At 39.6% G+C, this 10,000-nt stretch overlaps 1 long non-coding RNA gene across 1 annotated transcript; it reads left to right on the forward strand.

Moving 5' to 3' along the window:
- The first annotated feature begins 4,692 nt into the window (after nucleotides 1–4,692).
- LOC137990715 (uncharacterized) lies at nucleotides 4,693–7,337 on the forward strand. The gene is made up of 2 exons (XR_011121550.1): nucleotides 4,693–5,392; nucleotides 6,743–7,337. It is a non-coding gene; the product is annotated as an uncharacterized lncRNA (long non-coding RNA).
- The last annotated feature ends 2,663 nt before the right edge of the window (nucleotides 7,338–10,000 follow it).

Consider the following 10,000-nt stretch of genomic DNA (forward strand, 5'->3'; position numbering starts at 1 on the left):
ACTGCAAGACTTCCACATGACACTTGGAACAGTAAATCAAAGTAGCTTTCCAGTTCAGTCCGCAGTCGAAGAGATCAATAGAGTTATTCCGCCAGGGAAATGGCACGCCAAACCGGTCGTTGTCAACCGACCGGTTTGCGGAAGATGTGAGAGGATAAAAGAAGCAAGAAAAAACATTGAAGCACATTCTCAGGGTTAACACAAAAGTGGAGCATCCTTTCTAATCACCGAACGATTTGCGAGGGGTTTGATCAGGTAAAGTAATCAAATCTGACATAGAAATACAAAGACATTTCATGGGTAGACCTTGTTGCATAGTATGAAATAATTTGTCGCTTTCTCGAGCGGGTATGTACTTTGAAGGGAAAGTACGGTCTAGAAAAAGTTTCTTGGAATCGAAAGTTCTTTACTTGTATTGTCATACTTGACCACTCATTTGGACTAAATGTGTTTAAATAGCCAACAATAACGCTTCAAAAATAGGCAAATTTAAATTGAAATCCGCCTTTTTTTGTTTTTGCATATGCAAACGAGGCTATGACTTAGCAATGGTCAAGGATTTCTCAAGATGACTAAATGTACTTGATGTAAAGAAGAAAAACACGGACAGGCGAGGAGATCAATACTTTGTAGACTTGAATCTTAATCCAGAGGCTAAATTGTATTGATAGTGGCTCCACCTCTGAACATATTTACCTCGTGGTCGTTAAAAGGGTTTTATATTTGAGTCATATGCAGGAGTTTTGCAAAGCGAAAGAGATCTTGCAGTGCTATCCCGCGCTCATTGCTGTGAAGTAAATGCCTGGAAATCAAGTTCAATCTCTCTAATGTGGCTTTCTACGAGATCCCTGTTACAACTTCAAAACAAACGATCGATTTATTTATTTCCATCAAATGATAAGGGTAAATCGTTTCCGACGGTAGTTTCTATACTGCTAACAAAATTTCCCCACATTTCAAGTTACGTTTATTAGCGCGTAACAGTGAAAGTCGTATATATATATATGGCTTGATTCAATTTTCTCGCTCCAATATAATGATATTTTGGACTAGTTGACTGAGATTTCTGTATGAAGCGAATGTCACCAATACCAATGTTCATATACCTGAAGATCCCGCTTGAAGTCCTCCTTGGTAAAATGACAGACCCGAACAGACAATATAGCAGTCAGTTTTTCACGTTTGAGGAATCCATCCACGTTTTATTTTCGCCGGCCAACTTTTTTCGAAATTGAAATTTTCCGGTGTAAGCTTCGTTTTTTTTTTGTTTATATGTGTTCTCAAGTCTAGGCATGTGTCTAGTTTCATCCCCCTCGAAAGCGTACACCCCAACAGCGGTAATTGTTGATGTGAAAAAGCCTTGCTACGTGTATTGAGCAACATCTGAAAGTTTTTTCGGCTTATTCTAAATTAAACGCTTCCCCGTTTGAAAGAAAACAAATACGCTTGCTGAAGCATCGAAACGGCTGTCCCTGAAGGAAGAAAGTGAAAAAGGTACGCTTGTCAAATATTTCTTTGTTGCATGTTCAAGGGTTTTGTCTTGTTTACATTTGCTCCGGCTGATTTTTGCCGCCTAGTTTGATTGACTAGAAAATCTGTAAGTATTAAGTGACTAGAGTTTCTGTCGCACTTATGGACTATCACCTAATGAACCACAAGACCGTTTACCATAGTTCATCTTACAATTGAAAAGGTCACACAACATTGAGAAAGTGATCGGGGATCGAAGAACTCGGTAGGGTCGAACACGTTTGTTGACTATTGCTACGTCATATCCAAGATGGTGCTCTCTAAGTCACGAAAGAGGCAACTTCAAAGTGCTCTTGTCACATTTTAACAGGGAACTGGACAAAACGGCAATTATTTTCGAATTCCTGAGGAAGAGTTTTCGTAATTTAGAGAAACTTTTTCTAGACCGTACTTTTTCTTCAAGTACGCCTGCCATTGTGAACAGATCGTTTGTCGTCACAGTCTTCTCGCATGACCCTGAAGTGGAAATCTGCTCAGGTTGCGTGATCAATGACTCAGCAAGAGTCTGGGACCGAGTTTAAAACTGCAATTTGTTAATGAGGTAACAGCTCCAGAAACTTATACCAGATTTCAATGTCTACCTTAGTAGTGACTAACCGTCAAGGACGAACACCACTTTGGAATACGTACAACTGTAGCTTTTTCGACATTCTGCCGTTTAGTAAAAACCAGCTGAATGGTCTTCCTTGCCCTTTCATTCCTTTCGAGTTAAGCCCCCGACTATTCCTGCCGGTGCGCTAAACATTTCATGTGTTATGACCTGTTTGCGACTCATCTTCGGTTGAGTCGCGATCCAAAATCATGGGCAGGCAGTTTTGGAGTGAGATGCGGAACTGCGAACAATTGATTTATTTTTTCAAGGGACGAGGCATGATTGAATGTGCTCTTTTGTTTTTTTTTTTTATAATGAGATGCAAGGTAGTTTTCTGCATTTCTCTACTTGCACAGATGATACACCTCTTTGCATAGGCATTATTTTCGATATCTTTTGGGACATCTTAAGGTCCCAGGAGAAATTGCAAGCGATGAATCTTCAAAATTTGGGAGGAGGGGGGGGGGGGGGGGGGGGAGGGGATGTATGATGGGTTTTGTGCAAGTAGATAATCCCTTACCTTAGTGTATTTTTGGCAGTTTGCTGGTTGAAAATCTAATTATAACAATTTCACCGCTGACACAGACATAAAATGACATTTGTAGTGTAGAGGTCTAAGAACCTATTTTGTTTAATGGGATAGCTTCTGCGCAAAAGCTGGGCTGAGCTTAGGGTTAGGGTTAGGGAAGACGAAAGGGGAGAGAGCGAGGAGATGGAGTGAAATAAACCACCCGCAATCGATCGACCCGTGGGATTTTCGAAACTCCGTTCAGTCAAACAATAGCCTACGTGTAGCCGTACCCTCGCCCGGGGGGAGGGTACAGCTACACGTAGGTTAGTCAAACAATTCAGTCACACAACACCTTTATGGAAAGCCTTAACTTTCTTAAGTATTCTTTATTCTTTTGGTCTTAAAGTTTTGTATTGTGGTGTGGTTTTGTCTTTATGTGGTGAGGTTCTTTGATGACGTCGAGTCATCTCTTTATGTGATCATAAACACAGCACGTCAAAAGAAGACCTCAACACATCATGATGGAAATACAACTCGTAACCAACAAACCTCTTCACATAATGACAAAACTCCAATACATAATGATAAAACCTCACCACATCATAATGCATTATGTTGCCACAGTACACTATGACAAAACTCCAAAACATAAAGGTAAAGCTTCAAGACTAAAATAATAAAGATAACATAAGAAAGTTATCCTTTTCACTCCCATTTTATCGGCCGTGGAAAAAAAAAAGACCAACACTAAATATGCTAATTTACACACTTTCTGAAAGTAGTGGACATTACTTTTTAACGCACAGACCGTTGTGAACATCGTTGTGAAGCTTCGATTGTTGCGCATTCAAGAAATCGTTCCTAGGCGGTGAGATACCTAAGGACCAGTCAAAAATTCCAAAACATTGGTCCGTACCCATTACTGAAGACGTCTTTTCTTATCTAAAACCTTCTCGATTCAATCTTATCTGAAGACAATCAATGCCAATCTAACAGCGTATGTGACAATTAAGTATTCTTTCGTTTGATTGCAAAGCCCTTTTGAACTCGATTTCAAACGTAAAATTGAAGCCTGAACAAGGCCAAAAGGACCAATTTGCAATCACACAAAAGAATACTAAAGTCGTGGCCATTTTGAATAAGGTGTACACTGGCAAAACGATGAATGCTGCCAATGTATTATTGGTTACAATTGTTGCATGTGACTCGGTAGACGGCGTTTCTTCGAAAGCACAGCTGTTTCGAGTTGGAATTAAGGGCACCTTTCCTTACGCTTGCATGGTGTATACCCTCAGATCTCGTCTGAGGGTATATGATGTATGCTGCGGGTTAATAACCTCTAATCATAGGCAATTCGAGAATTGCGCAGGGAACTAAGGCGAGTTTCAAATTTGAACTAATCGATAAATTGACACAATCACGTGAAAGATAACATTGAAATTGGCCATCTGTCGAAGTTTGATGCTTCTAGGCCGAACAGAGACCATTAAGTTACAGCCCTTAAAACATGGTTAAAAATCCATACAAGCGCCGCAGTTCCCTGCGCAGTTCCGGAATTCACTACTTGTACAATCCCATAATACACCTCTATTACCCCCCAAAACTAACCATTGTTTGCAATTTCTCTTGGGACATGAAAATGTCCCAAGAGAAGTCAAAAACAATGCCTATGCAGATTTTTTGGGGGTAAAAGAGGTGTATTATGGGATTTGTACAAGAAGTGAATGGCCTCTACTGAAGTTATGTTTATTTCACAATAGCTATTGTGTAGGTGGCTTGTTTTCCTTTTAGGAGCTTTAAACGTTGATATTTTGTATCTCGATTTTGTATTAAAATGTTGGCATTTTTCGGTAGGACATTGAGATTTTTAGAAAAAATTGAGATAGATTCTTAGGCGATCTTTCTGGATTATTGAGCGAGGCCCACTACACGTTACGTGCAAGTGAGCGTGGATAAGTAATGCATGATTGAGATCTTAGCAACGTCATTTCTTTGCCCTTTTTTTGGTGTTATTTACTAATTTGGAGTATAAAAGCGTAATGAAGATGAATTTGTCCCGCCGCCATCGATGACACCGCCATCATGTCATCACAAACTTACAACAGCTTAACTGACAAACTCCGACGATCTTATGCTGGTGTTCTGATTCAAATATCTGGCAGTTTGAGGAAAGATCAACTGGATGAGCTGGTTTTTTACTGGGCTGGACTCACTACTGAGAAGGATTCCAAAGCTCTAGATATTCTTCGCTCTCTTGAAAACACTGGGAAAATTTCGTGGGAGGATGTGTCATTCCTAAAGGAAGGTTTGCGTGCGGTGCAACGAGAAGATCTCTGCAAATTCTTGACTGTATTTGAAATCGAGAGGGACCTTAGTATCCTCCTTAATCTCTATGCAAGAAAGAGGAATGGAACAGAAAGGTCTTGTGGGCATGCTTTGCATCCGGCAAAGAAGGTAGTTGACTATTTGTCGATAGTTATGAACCAGATAGAAGGGGGTCACTACGATGACGATATCGCAGTTGGGTCGTTGGTGGAGTCGACAAAGAACATCAGGAAGGTGCTGGTCGCTTTTGAAAAAGAAGTTGAACGCGAACTGATGGATCCATGGAGCAGATTGACTTTGCTTGTTGTGATTGCAGGGGAGACCGTAGCTTCTGCTTTGGCAAAGGATGAAACATGAATGAAACGCTGATCGTGAAACTCTGCTGCAACGGAGCTGAAGAACTTTGCTCACGAATGATTAAAATGGGAACTTGGGTAAGCTAATATTTTTAAGAATTTGGTTTATCAACGGAGTTGATAATGTAAATTGACCACCGTACAGAGATTCTAAAAGCTGACGTTTCGAGCGTTAGCCCTTCGTCAGAGCGAATCGGCAAAGGATTCGCTCTGACGAAGGGCTAACGCTCGAAACGTCAGCTTTTAGAATCTCTGTACGGTGGTCAATTTACATTATCAACTCCGTTGATAAACCAAATTTTTGTATACTACTTCCCCACCGACGCAGCACCACAGTTTCTTTAGAAACTACCCCTTCATTCTAATATTTTTAAGCCCTTGAATCGGCTAAATTCTCATATTTTGCTTGAATTAGAAGAGTTTCCTTCATTGACGCGCATGAATGACATGAATAAAGCACGTGATTTTGATGAAAGCGAAACCGAGTAGAAAACCAACGAAGCAAGGCCGAACGCTTGAGAAATATTTGAGATTATGCAAAATGTGAGGCTTGCTGCTAAAAGAGATAACTGCGTATGAACCCAAGTGTAACTAGGCATCTTAGGCTACAGAATTAACTTATGACAGTTTTCAGAGGTGCCCATTGAAATAAATGATAGCGAAAGTGGGCATAGCTTCTAAACCCGATTGTTCGATCGAGTATCCAAGCCTAAGGCCGGCTGGCATCAATGAGTAACAAGCCTTGTGCGTGATTTGTTGTTTGCATATAACGTCTATTTTAAACCCTATCCCAGTAAAACAAAACACATTCTCTTTAACTCGTTATGGATAAACATATAACTTGTTGAGGTGTTTTGCGACCCTTAAATGGAAGATGTGAGAAGATTAATATTACTAATAATTGATATATATGTGCCAATGGGAATCGTAGATATAATTACATTGCAGGACATAATTTATTAAGGGGATTCGTGAATTTCTTTTGTTGTGTTTAATTAAATATGCAGTTTGCAGCGCTTAGGTCCTTCTTACCCAAGGAAATGTGCTAAGATAAATGTAGAAAACGAATTTTGCTGTCTTCTCCTCCAAGTTTTCTCATTTTTCTAACTCCTTAGTTCATTATTTTCGAATTGCTCCTCTTCATTTTCTTGTCAATGCATACATTATAATTTCCATATACTATTGTTATGAATTTCGCTTCTTTGCAGAAAATTGTACTTTGTCGCAACTGAATAAAATATATAACGTAGCGAAACGATCATTTGACCCATGGTCGGCTTACTAAGAGCTATGGGTCTTCTTCTGTTTTGACATCACAACCAGGGTTACTTCGTGCTACAGCTGGAATGACAAGCAGCTGAATAAGTGAGGGGTTGTTTAATTAATAATGCAGCACTTGCATTAATAGGTAATATCTTTTTAATTCAGGAGGAGTTCTGTGACCACGTAGAGGAACAGTACTATTGTGTCTCTTGTCAAGATGAGAGCAGTTTGGCAAGAAAGAAAATAGCTGAGGTGGTTCAGAAGCTAAAGGAGACTAGGTTCTTCCAGTAGTAAGGTGCAAATGAAACAGCATGGAATGGTATCTTGCGCCCGTTGAATTTGACAAGTTGCGAGTGACCCTGAGGAAATGAGGGATCTGATATTGAAGACACAATCCAGAATACAGCAGTAGGAAACATACTAAGGGGAAAAAAAAAAAAGAAAAACAAAACCAAACAAAAAAAAAACCAAACAAAACCAAAACCTCCCCGAAAAAACAAACAAAACAAAAAAATGCAAAACAAAAACAAAACAAAAAAAAGCAAACAAAAAAAACCAAACCAAAACCAAAAAAAACCCACAAAAAAAAAAAACAAAAAAACAAAAACAAAACAAAACCAAAACAAAAAAAAAATAAAGCAAACAAAAAAAAGACATGAAGAGAAGAAACAACAGGCACCTATGGCGGAAAAATCTCTTCACATAAAGGAAAAAGTATTGCTTCTTGAATATGTCTAAGAATAAAATAACTTTAGCATGATCCGATTGTTGTTACTCCTTCATTGTTGATATATAAACACTTGAGGCTGGTCACAAAAGGACAAAAGTCCTACACAGACCTTCAGTTTGGAGTACGAGAACGACTACGAGCACGAGGTTTCTTCACTGAGCACGCGCATCACGTTTAAAGAACGAAAATTGTCGAAAAGCGCGTGCTCACAACTGAGATCTCGTATTCGCAGTTATCTTCGTACTCCAGTTTGAAGGTCGCTATACTGTAGGGGACAGTATCCAACAAGCGGCCCCGTTTGCATCGGATGTCATGAGGAAAGTTCTGTCCATCCCAGTCTAGTGGTTCTAGACAGATGCCAGAGTATTGGTAGCGCAAACAACAACAGCGACAACAATAACAACAACATCAACAGTAGTAATAATATTTGGCAACATAAACATTACATCTACATGTTCCAGCATTCGGCAAAGTCGCTTTTTCACTTAAGGATGTTTCTGCTTCGGTGGCATCATACGCTATAAGCCTTTTTAGAGCTGACACGTACGCCAAGCCGGCCACTTCTGCTGGAGAGAACAGGACAGCCACAACACCAGGGACTCCATCCCCTACTCTTTTCGAATAGTGTGTGGGATCTTAAACGACCCCAGAGTTTATGAACAAGGTCAAGGGTTGTGAGACAGTGCCTACGGTTTATAGTCCTTATCCGGGAAGACTTGAAAGTCTAACCATTTGCGGATGTAATTACAAAGGCAGCGCTTTCTCCTCAGTTATTGTAAAATCCTGAGTGTTGATCCTGCGGGGGTTCGAACTCGCAACCTCCCTCACGACATCCCGATGCCCAACGTTTTTCCTCCTGTTTACCTGCTTCCTTGTAAGGTCTACTGTTTCTTTCATTTAGTATTATCGACAGGAACTAGCCAGCCATTTTTTTCGTGTTTTGAATTGTTTGTGACTTTTCGAGGACAACATGTTACATCAAGGTCGGTCTAGATGCAAAGTATGGAAAATTTGTTACAACGTTCCAAGAAGCAATGCCGAAAGTAAAGCTTCATACAGCTTTCTGCAACGATTTCTGCGCCTTGTCTCGCATGGTTGCAAGGTGTGTTAGATTGGGTAATCTGCAATTAGTTTTGTGCGACGAGCAAAACTAATTGCAGCACAACTAAACGATATATCCCTAAAGGTTCTTACCACTGGTCTCGATCAATGACAGAACTGAATGATTCTCTCACTAGGCTGGACATTTTAAGCAATTGTCTCTTACAGACACCTGAAAATTTCAGGTGGCTCCGACGGGATTCGAACCTATGACCTCTGCGATACAGGTGCAATGCGCTACCGACAGTTGGGAGCAGAGCAGTTTGTTGAGCTCATTTGTTTCCGTGAAGGACTCAATGAACGACATGAGAATCACTCACGCACTTCAAGTATACATTCATTTCATTTTATTCATCGAGTCCTTCACGGGAACAAATGAGCCCAACTAATTGACCTACTCCCAACTATGTGGCTTCATAGCTCAGTTGGTAGAGCATTGCACCAACATCGCAGAGGTCATGCGATCGAATCCCGTTGGAGCCGCCTGAATCATTTTCAGGTGCATCAAACATCCCCAATCACAGACCAGCCCCGCGTTACACAGACGCCCCTGACATTTCGGGCTTTTGTCGTGTTCCTTTTATCATCCTAAAAAAGGTTGCAAGACCAAGTCGAAGTACGACTTTTCGCGGCGCGTACTTTTCTCACTCAGGGACTTAAAATAACTGAAAAGAAAGTGCTGACTTTCTAATGTCATTTGCAAATATTTAGACTTTAAAGTCTTCAAATCTAGGAAAAGGACAACTAAACTGCGAGCCCTCTCTCAAAACCATTTAATGTTTATAAAGAACCCAAACACTGTTTGCAAACAGAAGCGCATGGAAATTATTTACTTATATATTGCAAAACTTGCACCTTCTATAAAAGTCAAAAGATTTGATAAAGAAAGAGAAGGTATGGGAAGCACAAAAGAGCGAGGCTCTAAGTTAAGTACACCCATTCAATACATAAATTAAGTTAAAACTAAGACATAACGATTAATAATCCAGTGATGAAGAATAAACTGTTATGCTAAAATAACTAGCTAGAAGGCAATATAATTACCGTCGTAAGAAATATATAAAAGGAGGTATATAAAAAGATATGCAATCTAATTATTTGAATAGCGAATAATACTATGCATATAAATGCGTGTACTTACTATTGCAAGATACTTCGTTTGGACAATCAGTGCTCATAATGTAATAATAAAGGTCGAGAATAAAGAGAAAGGACTCGATTAGTTTATAGTAGCAGCAGCGTTTGTTAATGAGAAAATCATGAGGACAGCAACAGTTGGGACAGATAGACTTCCAAGCATTGAAGATGTAAGTATCATAGAAATTAGTGAGAGCATTATTACAGGAATCAAGAGGAGTAGATTTAAACTGGTTACGCTATTTAGACAAGAGGAAAGTAGATATGTTATTCCAGATTGGTAAGCGATTAAACTAGCTACTGTAGCTTCGAAATGTTTAGTTTTACAATCAGGTATAAGCAGGGCATTAGCGATGTTAGGGCGAGAGTTATCCTAAGGTTAGTTCGAGCCTTTATATAATGAACACAATGATATATGGAATGAATCATATATTAAAGTACGGACATGAAAATAT

The sequence above is a fragment of the Montipora foliosa genome, chromosome 2 (genome assembly GCF_036669935.1).
Source record: "Montipora foliosa isolate CH-2021 chromosome 2, ASM3666993v2, whole genome shotgun sequence".
Taxonomy (NCBI): Eukaryota; Metazoa; Cnidaria; class Anthozoa; order Scleractinia; family Acroporidae; genus Montipora; species Montipora foliosa.